The sequence below is a fragment of the Pleurodeles waltl genome, chromosome 2_2 (assembly GCF_031143425.1).
Source record: "Pleurodeles waltl isolate 20211129_DDA chromosome 2_2, aPleWal1.hap1.20221129, whole genome shotgun sequence".
Lineage (NCBI taxonomy): Eukaryota > Metazoa > Chordata > Amphibia > Caudata > Salamandridae > Pleurodeles > Pleurodeles waltl.
In genome coordinates, this window is record NC_090439.1 from 178848707 (window position 1) to 178865286 (window position 16580).

The window sequence follows — 16580 nt, forward strand, 5'->3', positions numbered from 1 at the left end:
GCGGATGAATTTTGGCGGCCAATCTTTTTCAAACAGCAATATATCAAATAGAAAAAACGCAGTCCCAAAAGATGGAGTCTATCCTACATTCAATGTCTCCTTCTAACTGAATAGTTACTCTGTACACCCTATTGGGTGTGGAGACGCTCTAGCCCGCTGTCTCAATTTGTAAGAAGTTATCATTTGCTTTCACCTCCAGATGCTCTTGAAGATCCTGGTGAACTATTGGGACTTATGCTGCACTATCGAGCAGTGCCAATGCCCACTTCCTGTTCTTCAGTAAAGCCCTCTTCTTTAGTGATGTGTCGGATTGTGACTGCTGCCACTTTTTTCTTTTTAAGTTGGGGTTTTTGCTAGGGAAGTTTCTCTTCTTTTTTAACAGAAACTTCAGACGAGCGTTGTGAGTCCTTTCTCGGCTTCACGTACTCAGTTCGCTGCTCTGACTGCCCACCTCTCTCACTACATTTTTCCGGTGAATCCTGAAAGGAACGAGATTGGTGTGTATCAGTATATTGATATCTGTCTGGTGTTTTTATATTATTCCTGTTTCTAAGGTTATACCTATTTTGTGGGGTCCCTGTATGCGGAGATTCTCTCCTTTTTTTAGGTGTTTGTTGTTTTTTATCCCAACATTTTTTGGAACCTTCAGGCGCTTGCTTGGGGGTATTTTTATTAGATCTGCCTTTAAATTGTGGTTTAATTGGTCTGGCCCCCATACTATCTCGACCAATACTAGAATAGGTCCGTGCAATAATCTTTGGTAGCTCACATTCTTGATCCTGTACAGGAATGTTCCGGAGCTGCATGCGCACCGCTAATGCAACTCCTTCCCCTTTAAGATTACTTAATATAATTGTGGATACTGTGGTGAAACTGCCCATTAGTTGCATCCCCAAATCCAGGACCGGGGCAGCCCTGTATTCGTTTTGAATTTGTTTTGACACCTCCGGAAGATTGGCAAGTGTTGGTGTACCTTGTGCGGTAGTATAGAGCATGGCAAATACTGTGCCCAATGTAGTGCAGTTATCAACTGTGGGAACCATCCCGAATGGCAAGGACATAGTGAGAATTCTATGTTTATCCTGAGGTCCTGTATGGGGAAAAACTGCTTCCAGCGCATTAATTTTTTGAGCTAGCCAAAACGGAATTTCCTTCTGCCTGGTGGGTACTTTACTCATGATCGAATGTACAGTCGCAGGGTTAATGCCTGACATGGCTGCATATTGTTGCACTGGGGCAGCACGTGCTGGGTTATTATTTAATGTTTGCATAGAAAACTGTACTAATAGTCTGTATATTGTTGTGAGCTCTATATATAGGCAGTGTACCTCAGCTACCGCTAAGGTTGCTGCATCAGGGTGTGGTGTATATGTGGCCAATAAAGGCCAGGTCGGGCCAACAATGCTCAGAGGACCTAACCTAACATGTAATATTGTATGTGGTAGGGTGCCATCAAGTCAGTTATTATGGTCTTGATAAGATAAAGGTATCACTAAATATGCATATGCTCTATTTTGTGCAGGTATATTTGCAGGTGTACAGTGGTGAAATGTATTTGTGTTCCCACCAATGGCTGCAAAAGTGACCCAAGAATAAAAAAATTCTGTTCCATAGGCTGGATGAGCCTCAACAACAAATGTAACTGGAACCCCCTGGGCCGTTAGTGAGGGGTGGTTGCATATTTACTGCAATTGCTACCCGTTATGGGTTCGCCATTTTAATGGTAGATGTATATTCAGAGATAAGGACACCAAGTGGGGATTAGTCCTTTTAAGGTTCAAGCTTGAGCAACCTATAGCTCAAGATAGGTACTAGCTATCTAACTGAGGAGGAAATCCTCAATACCACGGACATCTCCGGATACAGTATTGATGTGTCTTTAGCCTTAAATGAGACAGAGATATTCAGGAGGATTCAAATATTAGTGCCTGACCAAACGTTGGTGGCGCCATGTCACTTAGGTTCTTATTATGCTAATGAGGCTGCTGGAGAATGATTCCACACCACATGACACATGTCGGCCTAATCCGGGTTCTCCAGCTAACTAGCAGCGCCTCATCTCTGGCCCAGATGATTGTGGCAACTGGGCACATGACAAGAAAGACTCCTCAGGGGAATCGTGGTCGATCAGATCCCATTCTTTTCTCTCAGTTACCAAAAAGTCTCCTACAGGCAAAGACAACAGAGGCAGAATATAGTTCAATAAGGATTTATTGAAGTAACTGCATCTTACATAAAAAGGCATGTATTGCAATAACTAGGATGATAAAACACAATAAAAGCAAGCAGGTGACTAACAGAGTAAAACACAACAATAATCCTACCATATTGTCACTAGGAGGGATATATATATATCAAGACCTGTTTAAGGATGAAACGCGTTGGGTGGTGGAAGCACTGTTTATGAAACGATAATAAAAGGCTGGAATAAGAACTTCCTGGAGTGCCATGGTTCACTTTGTTGAAGAAATTTACAGGCGTTTTGGTCGCTAACTGCCTCATCGGCACCAGCAGCAAGAGTGCGCAATTTGTATGCGGCCATTTGGTGATTTTTATGTATGTATATATATCCCTACCTCACTATGTTTGAGGACAGCATAATAAGCCTAATCTGCCCTTCGGGTTCCCCCCCCGGGGGTACATCATCCCTCATACCTGAAGGAAGAAGCCTGTGGTCTAGATAGACACCTTCCCCATATGTATCAGGGGTCCGGTCATCTAAGCAAACAGCTGCAGCGAAGCAGTCAGCAATCAGCATGTAGTCATGGTCATCTGACTGGAATCTCCCTCTAACGTGTCTAGGACAAAGGGGTGTTTTATCATAAAACAACTGACATTCTAAGAAATGGTCCCCACGTATGAGTGCATGTTTTTTATGAATGTTGGAGACACAGCATACCATATTTGTCGGCCACCCTATCTGACAGTAGCCTTGGAGAAAGCACAAAGTGAAATAAATGTCCTACTAAGAATGTGATGCTTTCCTAGGCGAAAGTACAATGAGATAATGAAAATAAAACAGCACTGCAAATATGACTATTGCTAGAAAAATAAAGCAGTACTGAATAAAATGCAACTGGGTTAAAGTGCACAGCGGCAGGCCTAGTTAGCTTAAAACAATAGTGTCTAAAACATGGCTAAAATAGCTATACAACAGCAGGGCACGGGTCGGCCAGGTGTTGAACAAATAGGTGAGAGAGGGGCTATGCACAAAGATGTCCTTTGGAGCTGGAGGTAAGTCGGCTCAAGGGTCATTTGCAGGTCAATGGGGGTACTGTGGTGGGAGGTCCAGGGTGTTCCTGAAGTCCCTCGACAGGGGCTTCCTCCTTGTCCTTTTTCAGCCCTGAGTGGACTTGTTTTCCTCGTGTCTGATGTCAGCTGACCAGTACCCGAGTATTGGTACAATTTGATCCCTGAAGGGTGCAGTGCCCCCAAACCTGGCCCACTTGCAGGGTTTGTTCAAGTGGTTGTAGTCGGGTCCAGCTTCAAATTCCGGGTCGGAAGTTAGTGGCTGATCAGTGAAGTGACCCTCACTGGTTTTCTGGTTTCTTCTTGTCGCAGAGTGGTACCTACACTCCGGAGGGAGTTCCTGGGCAATTGTCAAAGCCTGGAGGTCCTCTGGGGTTCCTCTGGGGTCCCCTTACTCTTAGTGTAGTTTCCTGCCTTTTCTCCTGCCAAAAGTGGAGGTTTGCAGGGGTGTTGACCATCTGCTGCTAGCAGCAGGCCGGGAGGTCCTGTTTCAAAGGTGGTAAGCCCTTTGAAGCTCATCGCCAGGGCAGTGCACATTCCCGAGGGAGGGGTTGCTAGCACCTCCACCCAGGAAGGGCATTGCTCCACAAACGGGAGACGGATCTCTCCCCCAAGGTTTGTTGATTTGGTGTCTGGGGTGGCAGGCTGGATAGAACCAGTCAGCAACCATGCCAGGGTAGTTAGCTTTTACAGGGGGCACCTCTAAGGTGACCTATAGGTACATTTAGGGATAAATCCAATACTGGTACGAGTTTGGATTTATCCTTCTGCGTTGTTTGATACCAAACAACCTAGGGTTCAGAGTGCCCATCATGCAGCTGGGAAACTCTTGTTGACCAGTGTCCAGCACATGTATTAAAATGGCTGCTCTGTTCACTCACTATGTCCAAGGTTTGGCAAGGACACAGTTGGGGCATAATGCTCATGCAGCTATGCCCTCACAAATAATATGGTGCACCCTGACTTAGGGTTGGAAGGATAGCCAAAGGGGTGTCTAATCCATAGTGTATGCAGTAAATGGTGGACAGGGCACCCAGGCAGTGTGCCATGTCAAGTTTGTGTTTTAGGTTTTCACCAGGACACTCAGCCTGCAATGACAGTGCTGGGTGCATCTGGATGCATGGGCCTAGAGGAAGGCACCATCAGTGCGACTGCCCTCTGGGGCCCATCCTTAGTACCCCCGCCCTGTGTTCCCTCAGTAACTTTTAATAGGGACTTATGGTGAAAGCTAAAGTTGTATCCAATTGTGCCAATGCATCACAACAGTTTTAGGGAAAGAGCTCTGACCCAGGGAACCTGGTTAGCAGGGGCCCTGGGCACTACAATTTCTAAGATACATCATACATCGGGCAAAAAGTGGGGCTAACCATTTGAAAAAGACGCCTTTTGCACACTAGCCCCCCAATGAAAGGGGATGATACTACCCTTTCCCTACTGAGTCTTCATCATCTTAGTTGAAGAACCTGGAAAGGCCATCTGCTTTGGTATGGGCAGTCCCAGGTCTGTGCTCCACTAGGGAGATGGACTACCTAAGCAGTTTGGGGTTTTCATCGTCCATCTGTTGTAGCCATCTGAGAGGCCTGTGGTCAGTCTGAACTATGAAGTGAGAGCCAAACAGGTATGGCCTCGGCTTCTTCAGGGCCCAAACCACAGCAAAGGCTTCCCTAACTATGGCACTCCAATTTTGTTCCCTAGGGAGTAGTTTCTTGCTTATAAAGGTAACTGGCTGGCAATGTCCATCATCACTTTTTTGGGAAAGGACCACACCTGTCCCCATTTCAGAAGCATCTGTTTCGACTATGAATTGCCTGAAGTAGTCTGGTGCTTGTGGGACTGGAGCAGAGCACATAGCTGCCTTTAGAGTGTCAAGGGCTTTTTGACAACTCTCTGTCCAGTGAAAGTTTTTTGGCATTTTCTTGGAGGTTAGTTCTGTGAGGGGGAGAAGACTATAGTGCCATAATCCCTCACAAATCTTCTATAGTACCTCTTTCTCTCCTTTGGAGTGAGGTTTGGAGACTGAAACTACTGGCTAGCCCAGGGACTCCTAGAGGTTCAATGACCCTCATATCCAGCAGTTTTTAGGCAGTTGACATGGATGATTCTTTTTGGGTTTTTGCAACTGCCTAGGTAAACTAGATAAGTGACCTCCCCTTTTCTTTCAAGTATGGGATAGGACCTAGACCATTTGTCCTGGAAGGCCCTTGGAGCAACAGGCTCCAACACCCAAACTTTCTGGCCTAGTTTGAACTCCACCATAGCAGCTTTCTGGTCATACCAGAGCTTTTGCAGCTCCTGGCTGGCCTGAAGGTTGTTGCTACCTCTCTCCATGCACTCAACCATCCTTGAATGTAGGCCACGCACAGAGTCCACAGTGTCTTCCTTGGGCTCATTCAGAGGCTTCTTCCAGCCTTCCCAAACAAGACTTAGTGGTTTCCTAACAGGGATACCAAACAAACGTTTTTGGCTCAGATGCCCTGCTAGGGGGTGTCATGGGCTAGAGTGAGGAGGAATTCTTTGAACGTTTGGGGAAGTACCACTCTCCTAATTGCACCAAGTTTGAGGTCTCTGGCCTCAGTGTACATGATTCCCTCCTCCTAATAAACCCTGTGGGCACCACTGACATTCCCTAACTCTTCCTGTGTAGCTTGCTGCCTCAAGGCTTCACGGGTGGGGCAGGTCCTCTGTCCCTGGCACAGATCTTCCCTGGAGGGTTGACCTTGGCCCAAGAGCTCTGGGTGGTAAGGCCCAAGCTCTTCAGGCTCAGTTCCTTCCAAGAAGATTGACTTCTTCTTCTGAGGAAAGGGGTCCTGATTTGAGATCGGTTTTGAAGCTGGTCCTAATCCAGATCTCCTTTTTTTCTCTCTGAAGTTTACTCTGTGCCCTTGTTTTGACACATGCCTATTCAGGGATCCCTAGCATTGCTGCATGGGTCTTCAGTTCTACATCAGCCCAGGGGGAATGCTCCAGGTCATTTCCAAGCAGGCAATCTACAAGGATGGATGAGGACACAACCACTTATTTTTACCCTACTACTCCCCCTCAATCAAAGGTTACCATAGCCATGGGATGGAACTTTGTCTCATTGTCAGGATTGGTGACAGGATAAGACTTCCCTACCAGGAAATGATTTGGGAGGACCAAGTGCTGAGTTACCATGGCAACTCCTGGCAGCTCCTGTGTCCCTTAGTGCTTCTACTTTCTCCCCATTAATCAAAGAGTGCTGCCTCTATTTTTGCATATAACTTGCCCAGGCAGCAATGGATAATTCTATCCCACCCTCAGTGACTGATGTTGCCTTTATGGGTTGTCACTGACGTGGTCAGACCACACCTGTGATCCCATCTGGAGATTGACAACTGCATTTACTGCAGATTGACTAAAGGCATTATTTTTGTTTGTATAGCCAGAGTCCCCAGCATGGTGCCCTTTAGTTTTGCAGTCATGGTACCAAGCCTTGCTGGGATCAAAGTGTCTCCCTTTGTACCCACCCTTGGACTGTGAGGAGCCTCTGGGCCCACCCTCCTGTGCAGGTTTTTGGGGACCTTGAGAAGACTCTTTGTTGTTTTTGTTTTGGCTTCCATCTTTCCCTTGGAGTTTTTTTTTGGCCTCTTTCTTTTGGTCTCCCCACCAGTGGTAGACCTGGTCAACCTTATCTTGACTCAGTGGCCTACCTTCCTCCCCTATTCTTGTGGGGAAAGTTGACCTAGATCTACCAGATGTTGATGTAGCCTATCATTGAAACAATTAATTAGCAGATGCTCTTTCATGAACAGGTCATACAGCCCATCATAATATTGTACCTTGTTTCCAGCTAATCAACCTCCCAGCATTTAAACTGAACAGTTCAGAACATCTACTCAAGTTTTGGCTATTGGTTTTTTGATCCTCCCTGAGCTTAGCTTTATTCTGTACTCTTCAGTTGCAACTCCAAAGCCCTCAATCAGGGTACCCTTCATCAGGTCATAGGATTTAGAATCTGTCTCATTCAGTGTCAGGAGCCTATCCCTGCACGTTCCTAAGAATAGCTCCCACAACAGTGTGACCCAATACTTTTTCTCAATTTCCCACCCAATACAGGCTCTTTCAAAGGCAGAAAACAATTTGGCTACATCATCCACTTATGTGAAGGAAGGGACAACTCCTTTTGGGAGTTTAAAGTTGAAAGATTTCTCCCTCATCACTTGTATACTACCACCAGAGATGGGTCCTAAGCCCAACTCTTTTCTCTGTTTTTGTATTTCCACAGCTGACTCTCTAAGGCAAGTCTCTTGGTCAGTCTGGCAATGTCCAGGCCTATTTCAGTGGGTGCTCTAGAGCTTCTGGTAGAAGAGGAGCTACGCTCATCCCCATTATCCACAGGATCTTCTACACCCACAACAGATGCATCATCATCTCCATCATCTGGGGGGGTTGTCTTTGTCATCCCGGGCCACCAGAAACATAAGTTTCTCAGCACTGGGGCTTTTTCCAGTACAAATTTGGTACAGCCTGCAGAGTCTCCTTAATTTGTCATAACTTTATGCCTCATAAGGTTCCAGGTCGAACTCCTGGGTCTTGGTCTCTGCATCTGTCATTTTTACTTTCATAAAGGTGGGACTTTTTTAGAAATGTAGAATCGTCTTTGTGGATAGGCCAACTAGAGGAAGGGCTTTCAAAACGTTTTGCTAAAGTTGTAGGAACCTAACCAGAGTCCAGGCAACCACACTTTGGTTTACAGATGCCAAAACTAGATCACCTAATGCTCTAATTTTTAAGGCAGCTTGGTCATGCAGTTAGGCTAATCTTGGAGAAGTACAAAGCATTTGTTGTACTCACAGTACAAATCATGCAACTCACACATTTGAAGGAATATTTTGAGACCAATGTATAAAAAATACTTCCGATTTTTATGTAATTTTTAAGACCAAAAATATCAAAATTGGTTAAATACTTTTTGAGATATGGATTTTTTAAGTTTAATAAAAATAGTGTTTTTGTGCGTAAGTCCGTACCATAGGAATCAATGGAAAGTCACCTTTAAAAATAAGTCTAAAATCGTACAGTTGAGTTACCAAGTTCTTCTCTTGCAGGTTGGTCGATGTCGTCGGTGGGCACACAGTGGCAGCTGGAGATGTTTGGATGGCTCCCGGTTCCGGTGGGAGCAGTGATGAAATGTCTCTGGGGCTGGTGCAGGGCCACTGCAAGGGACCACCTGGAAAAGCACTGCACAGGTAGGTTTAGAGGTGGTTCTTTGGGGTCTCATTGGAGTGTGGAGGTCGCAAAGAGTGGTGGACCGTTAGTGCACAGCAGGCTCTTTGTTGCAGGGCACAGGGCGGCCGAGTGCAGAGCGAATCGGTGAGCCAGGAGCTGTGAGCAAAAATGCCCTTTGGAGGAGGTAAGTCAGTTCAAGGGTAATTTGCATGACAACGGGGCACTCTGGCAGGAGGTCTAGGGTGTTCCTGAAGTCCCTTCCTCCTTGTCCTTTTTCACCCCCGGATAGGCTGGTTTTCTTGGTGTCCGATGTCAGCTGACCAATACCCAGGGTATTTTACAGTTTGCCCTCTGGAGGGCGCAGTGCTACCAAACTTGGCACACTTGCAGGATTTGCCCATGAGTCGTCAATGTTTAGTTGGGTTCAGCTGCGACTTCCAGCTCAGGAGTTAGCAGCTGGGCAGTGAAGTGAACCTCACTAGTTTGATGGTTTATTTTTGTTGCAGAGTGGTACCTCTGGGGTTCTTTAGTGTTTTCCAGTGTGCAGCAGTTCCTCAGCGGCGATTGTCGGGTCCAGGTGCAGCTGGCAGGGTTTGGTACCTTTTTCTTTATGCAGCAGGTCGATAGTTCTCGTGCCTTGGATCTTCTTTGTGTTGGTCTTTTGTCCATTGAATCTGATTACCTGGTCTAGGAGTGCCCACTAAATACTGAATTTAGTGGGCGTTTTAGGGGGAACCTGGTAGTATCCAAAGGGACACTTTCCTTTGGGTGGCTACATCCACTTTAGTGACCACTTCCTGTGGGAAGAGTCACTTCCCTGTACAATTGGCTATTTTCCTTCAATCTAAGATGGAGGAAAATGAAATGGGTGTCTGGAGGTGGCAGGCTGGATAGAACCAGTCAGCAACCATGCCAGGGTAGTTATCTTTTGCAGGGGCACCTCTAGGGTGACCCCTGGGTATATTTAGGGATAAATCCAATACTTGTACCAGTTTGGATTTATCATTTGATACCAAACACCCAGGGTTCAGAGTACCCATCATGGAACTGGGAAACTCGTGTTGATCAGTGTCCAGCACATGTATTAAAATGGCTGCTCTTTACACTCACTATGTCCCAGGTTTGGCAAGGACACAGTGGGGGCATATTGCTCATGCAGCTACGCCCTCACACATAATATGGTGCACCCTGCCTTAGGGCTGGAAGGTCTACCAGAGTGGTGTCTTATCCATAGCGCATGCAGTGTATGGTGTACAGGGCGCACAGGCAGTGTACCATGTCGAGTTTGTGTTTTGGGGTTACACCAGGACACTCAGCCTGTATTCGCAGTGCTGGGTGCATCTAGATGCATGGCCCTAGAGGGTCGCACCATCAGTGCTATTGCCCTCAGGGGCCTATCCTTAGTACCCCCTGCCCTGGGTACCTAAGTACCTTTTACAAGGGAGTTATGGTGGTAGCTAAGGGTGTATCCAATTATGCCAATGCATTACAACTGTTTCAAAGAGAGAGCTATGGACCAGGGAACATGGTTAGCAGGGGCCCTAGGCACTACAATTTCTAGGCTACATCATACATCAGGCAAAATGTGGCGGCTCACCATGTCAAAAGGAGGCCTTTTCTCACAATAAATATTTCTGGTTACCAGAATTTTCAGGGTCATGATCCTTAATTAGGTCTGTGGGTCTGGCAGCTAAATTGTGTGGGTGATAGCAGGTGATGAAAACCATTAGTGTTGTGAAATATTTGGTTGGCATTGATACATCAAGGGAACTCCACAGGGTGTTACCTGCCAATTCGCTCAAGCCATAGATACTGAAGGAAAATCTATCAGTAATCCTTTTGGACAACTCTGTGTTTGAGTGGGGCAGTGATCCCCTCTTTGAAATTCTGCATGAATCTGTTAAAAGTTGCTCTGTAGATGGAGTTATTCTCACCTCTAACCTGTCTTCTGCACAGCCTGCCTTCTGCAGAGATATTTAGCCACTTTCCACCTTCCCTTCTTTCCACCCCCTGTGTTGATTCCATAGCACTGAAAAAGATGACAGTCTGAGTGTCAAGAGCAAGACACAGAAGATGTCAGAGAAAGCAAAGAATTTTATCAAGTCTGAGGTGACTAAGCCTTTCCACTGGTGTTAATCAAATACAAACATTGACAGGTGTAAATGTTTGCTTGCATTATCATGACCTCAACAATGTGGCAGAGACAAAAGCCCATTCCCTCTGCTGACAAGCTCATAAGTATGTTAGATTCAGACAAGTTACTGATTCATTCTTTGATCTGGCCAGGATCTAGTGATGTATTTTTGAATCTCTGCAACCAAACACCGTATGTCGTTCTCAACACCTGAGGGACTTAAAAAAAACCTTGAGTGACTCTAGCAAGCCCTTGAAGGACTGTAAGAATGTATGAGAACATTGGAATTTTGGGTGCTCCATTGAAAACAATGGAGTGCTCTGGGCTTCTAATGGCCGGTAGAAGCCTGGAGCTCCAACATTACAATGATTTTATTCACAGCTTTTGCTGTGAATAAAGGCCTCACAGAACCCGAGGGGATTTCAGTTCAATCGGGCTCAGTGAGGTCTTTGTTACATTTATCAGAACATTCTGCCCTCTAGTGGCAGAATGTTCCAATAGCATTATAGTCCTCTGTAGCTGAGCTATACCGGCATTAAGATCCCCCTCCCTTGTTAAAGACCCTTGCCTTCGACTCGGGCCTTTAACGCTGGAGAGGGCCTTTATTGGCCTTTATAGCCCACTATGGCAGGCTATAAGGCTATAATGATCCCTAATTTAAGGAAGACAGCCTGTTAAAATGATGTATTTCCCTGTAACCACAGCTTTCCGTACCACCTTCAGAAAAGGCCTCAGATTCCTGAATCAGTTAGATTGTGATCTTGCCTCATGTTCATAGTTACTAATCCGGCTTCAAAGTCATACTTGCTCATCCTGCACCAATATCATAATTGCCACCAGCCTTGATATACTCAAAATTACAAATTCCAATGGATACGCCTAGGGTAGAACAATCCCTTGCTCCAACATTACTTACAGAGTATGTCTAAAGTAGTGACAGGATGTGTACTACTCTAAGTGGTTTATTTCCCTTGGCAGTGGCATGGTTTTCCCCTTCTCCTGATGGAAAAGAGATGAAATGCACGGCTAAACAAATGCAAAAGCCCCTGGGTAATCCAGGAAACCAGAATAGTATGTGGGCTACTGTGTTGGGAAACAAATGGTTTTTAACCTTCCTGTGTTATGCATGGCCCTGGGACTAGTAACTCCTGTCAAGATTGCCTAGTCATATTCCAATGTTCTGGTAGCAAAAGCTAGTTCCCCTAAAGTGTAGGGCCCAGTGCTTAATTTGTAAAAATAATCTATATATATATATATGTAAATATATAAAAGCAAGGGTCAAAGGTATCGCTTAGGATGCAGCTTGCACCACCCACTGCCTCTGCCAGTGCTATAAAAATGCAAGTACCAGTACCAGTGTCCTGGATGTGCTACCATGGGTGCCAATTCGTCAAAATGCCAGAGGAAGCGGAAGTGACATCACATGCCCTTTGACCCTAATGACATCACAGACAGTTCATCATATGACCCTTGACCAATGCTGATTTGAACTTTGAATTTTCTTGGTAGTAAATCTTACTCTATATTGTAGTGAGCAATGAAAGCCACAAAGCCAGGTTTCTACTAATGGATTCCCTCCTTGCCAAAGAAAATTCTGAAAAGTGTTTTATAATATAATGCATTTTAAATTACAATTTTCAAATACATTTGTTAAAATGTCAAAGGCTCTGAAATGGCACTCAAATTTTCAAATCCTTTCATGATGTGCCAATCCAAAGAAACATGATGCTCTCTAGGAATAGACCTCATTTGTTTCAAAATGTGCTATGGATACCACCATGTCAAACATTAGCTCCACTGTATAAATGGCAGCATGTTGTCATTGATGCACCATGTGCTATGGGTGTCCCCAATATTCCAGTGCCAGAATGTTTCCATTTATGCCATCTATATATCATATATTGTCAAAACCTACCTTAGTATGTCATAGTCAGCAATTTGTCATTGTTGCCCTCCTCCCATATGTTAGGCTATCCTTCTTTGTGCCAAGAAATGCCTTTAACGTACTAGTACTGGCATTTCCTCTTTTATGCCACTAACAATGTTTTACATGGGTGCTCATTTTTCCAAGAAATGCCTCCAATGTGCCACCCATATTTTGTCACAGGTGTCTGTCAGACTAAGAATTGCCTCAAGTTTCCCAGCATCATTATTTTACCACAGGCTGTCTCTATAAAACAAGAATTGTGTTTAGTATTTCAGCGCCTAAGACAGATTTGCAAGCATAACACCATGTTCTCACCCTCCTTTATATGCACTCACTCACACATGTTGCCACTCACATAAATACACTCTAACCCACAACCTAAGCTGTCATCAAAGGTCCATTCCAGGTAATTGTGCTCCATTTTTTATTACACTGATAGTGAAGTAGGGAATATTATTCACTATTACTATAGCGAAAAGTGCACTGACAATGCGGAATCCTGAGTCACCTATGTGTTCCTGGCACTGATTTTGCCAACTTTGAGGCCAGGAGTCGCAAAGGCAATGCCAGGGATCGCTCAGGGCAAGGTCGTGGGTTGCAACTGCGTCCCCTGTCGACCCCTAAATGACGTCCATGTGTGCTACTATTATTATTTTTTGGTGTATTTTAATTTACTAAACTAATGCAGACAGCTGGAACTAGGCAGGTACTGCCATCATGTGGTAGACTGTCATAATTAAATAGCAACGTTATGCAGTAAATACCGAATAGTTGGATATGTATTTCTTTGCATACACCATGATGATTCAGCATTTTCTATTAGGAAATTGTAGTGGTGTAATCCTCGATAGATGAATCAGGAAACCGAGGTGAGTATTTATTCTTTTATTCAGATAACTAGTACAGCTAAAGGGAACAGATCCGTACAAACGAACATCCTGGCTCAACTGCCATAAGAGAATTCCAACGTCGTGGACATTGGAACTCCCTCGCGTCATTAGCCACACATTCCATTAAGGAATGTGCTCACACACAACACATCCCCTTTCCTTATCTTAAAATAAATAATAACCAACAGATAAGCTAAATAAGAACAAAACAATTCAAAGTTAAAATACAAAAATGATATGGTTCCTTACAATGTAAAGGTGGAAGTTAACTCTCAAGTATATATCCTAACACATAATCTTTCAACCAACCCGGACGTGTCACCTTCCTCTTCTCCTCACGCATAGCATCTTCCCCATCACATTTCAGGTCACTACCCTCACACGTTCCCCCTTCTTTATAGTTAGAACCATCTTGGGTCGTGGGCAAAATGCAGTCACTCTCTCCCGCAGTCCTAACACCTAGTAACTCATCCTCTAACCAATCAGATCTTCCATTCTCAATCTAATTTTTTCGTACAATATACTCCTTATTGTTAATTACAGCAATGCGTTTGAGATTCCAAACCTTCCCATTACTCAATCTAACAGCATTATGCAATACTTCCATCACTTGTTCGGGTTCAAAATATTGGCTTTCATTCTTCTTAACTTTATAAGGTTTCTTAACTCGTACCCAATCTCCCACAGAAATTTCCACAGGTTTCACATGATGAGATTGGTCATAGTACGACTTGGTTTTAATGTGCGTTTTGTCTAAATTATCCCTAACCACTCCCAAGGACCAATGCTCCACACCCACATCACACAACCACGCAGGATTATGCTTACCCCTGGGTTTTCTGCCTCTCATAATGACGAACGGACTCAATCCAGTAGATACATTTTCATTAATTCTGTACGCCCAAACAGCTTTAAATACAGCTGTGTGCCAATCATCCTTACTTCTGGAGTTCTGAATAACATTTTTGATAACTCTATTGAATCTCTCCACAGTACCATTTCCACTGGGATTGTACAAAGATGTAGTTTTGTGCTTAATTCCCACTCTTTCAAAATACAATCTAGCAGCATCTGAAACAAATTGCACACCGTTATCACTTAACAATTTCGCTGGAATACCTTCAGACAAAAATACCTTGTCCATAAACTCAAGCACACTAGCAGTGTCCGCTCTTCCTATTATGCCGATTTCAGGCCATTTGGAAAATAGATCAATAAGAACAATAACATATTCTTGTTCATCCCCAACAGGACCAAACAAATCTACCGCAACACATTCCCAAGGTTGTTTAGGCAAGAGAGCTTGCTCCATAGGTGGTCTCAAAGTACACAAACTTTTGTCCGCCGATGAACACACCTTACAGGATCTTACAAATCTTTCCACCACTTTGTCTACTCCCGGCCACCAAAATAAATCCTTTACAACTGATTTGGTGCGGACAATACCGAAATGACCTTCATGACACAGATTCAAAACAACATCTCTCATACCGCACGGTGGAATAATTTTATTTCCCCTCAAGATGATATTTCCATCCATGGACAATTCATGTCTAACCTTCCAAAAGTGCTTGTTCGACTCTGTAAGTTTTTCTTTCCTAGGCCAACCTTCCAACATAAACTTCCTTACCATTTTCAAATCAAGATCCCTATCCATCTCTTCTTCCAAAGAGTCCTTATCAATAGAAGAACTTCCAACATTATGTATGAGAGCAATGCTATAATCCTCCCAAGGATCATCCACGCAACTTTCCAATGGACCTGGCAACCTTGATAAACAATCAGCCAACAAATTGTTCCTCCCAGGAACGTACACAATGCGATATATAAAATCTTTCATACGCAAGGACAGTCTCAAAATTCTTGCAGAAGCCAACACACTACCCTCTGATGTAAGTAACTTAATCAAAGGTTTATGATCACATTGAATAGTGATGCACTTACCCCAAATGAATGTACGAAAGTGTTCTAAGGCCCAAGCACATGCTAAAGCCTCCTTTTCGATAACTGAGTATTTCTCCTCAGAAGGTGATAATGATCTGGAAGCAAACAAGATAATCCGCTCCCTTCCATCTCTGCTTTTCTGAGATAAAACAGCTCCTAACCCCTTATTGCTTGCATCAGTAGTTATCACAGTATCTAATTCAGGGTCAAAACTTCCTAAATTCGCAACATTGCTCAAATCATCTTTAATCTTCACAAATTCTTGTTCACATACTTCACTCCAGATAAAATTAGCATTCTTTTTAAGAAGAAGTCTTAAATTATAAACCTTACTAGCAAAATTTGGGATGAATTTCGCACAAAACTCTGCCATCCCCAAAAACGATCTTACTTCTTCCTTTGAAATGGGGGTCGATGCACCAACAATAGCGTTAACCAACGAAGCTTTAGGTTTCACACCATCACCACTGATCTCATGCCCCAAATACTCCACGCTTCTCCTAGCAAACTTGCATTTGCTCAACTCCACAGTCAAACCTTTACTCTCCAACACCCCCAAAACATGTCTCAATCTTTCATCATGCACCTTCCGATCACCCCCAAACACCAAAATATCATCTTGGAAACACATCACACCTAATGATTTTCCAAACAACCTATACATTAGTCTTTGAAAAACTGCAGCTGCAGACGCTAGTCCAAAAGGCATCCTTTTGTACTGAAAATATCCAAAAGGAGTGATAAAAGCTGTCAAATTCCTCGATTCAGATCTCAAAGGAATCTGATGGTAAGCAGCTGATAAGTCAATTGTAGAGAACCAACTCGCACCCTTTAAACTGGAAACCATCTCAGTTATTTTTGGTAAAGGAAAACGATCAATCACAATATTATCATTTAAATATCTCAAATCGACACATAAGCGGATCCTCCCATTGCTGCGTTGGGCGATAACCACTGGTGAAATCCACTCTGCATTTTCTATTGGTTCAATAACATCCATTCGCACCAATTTCTCTAACTCTTTAGAAACCTCATCCCTTATCATTAAAGGTAGTGGTCTCACTTTATGAATTTTTGGTATGGCATTCTTCTTTAATACTATTTCATGTTCAAAACCAGCCAACTTCCCTAGCTGTGTATCAAAGACTTTAGGGAATCTCCTTTCCATTTCCACAGCTGAAGAGAACCCATCCTCAACTATTAATACTTTTTCTCTGCTGTTGGGATCCAAGATCATCTGAAGTTT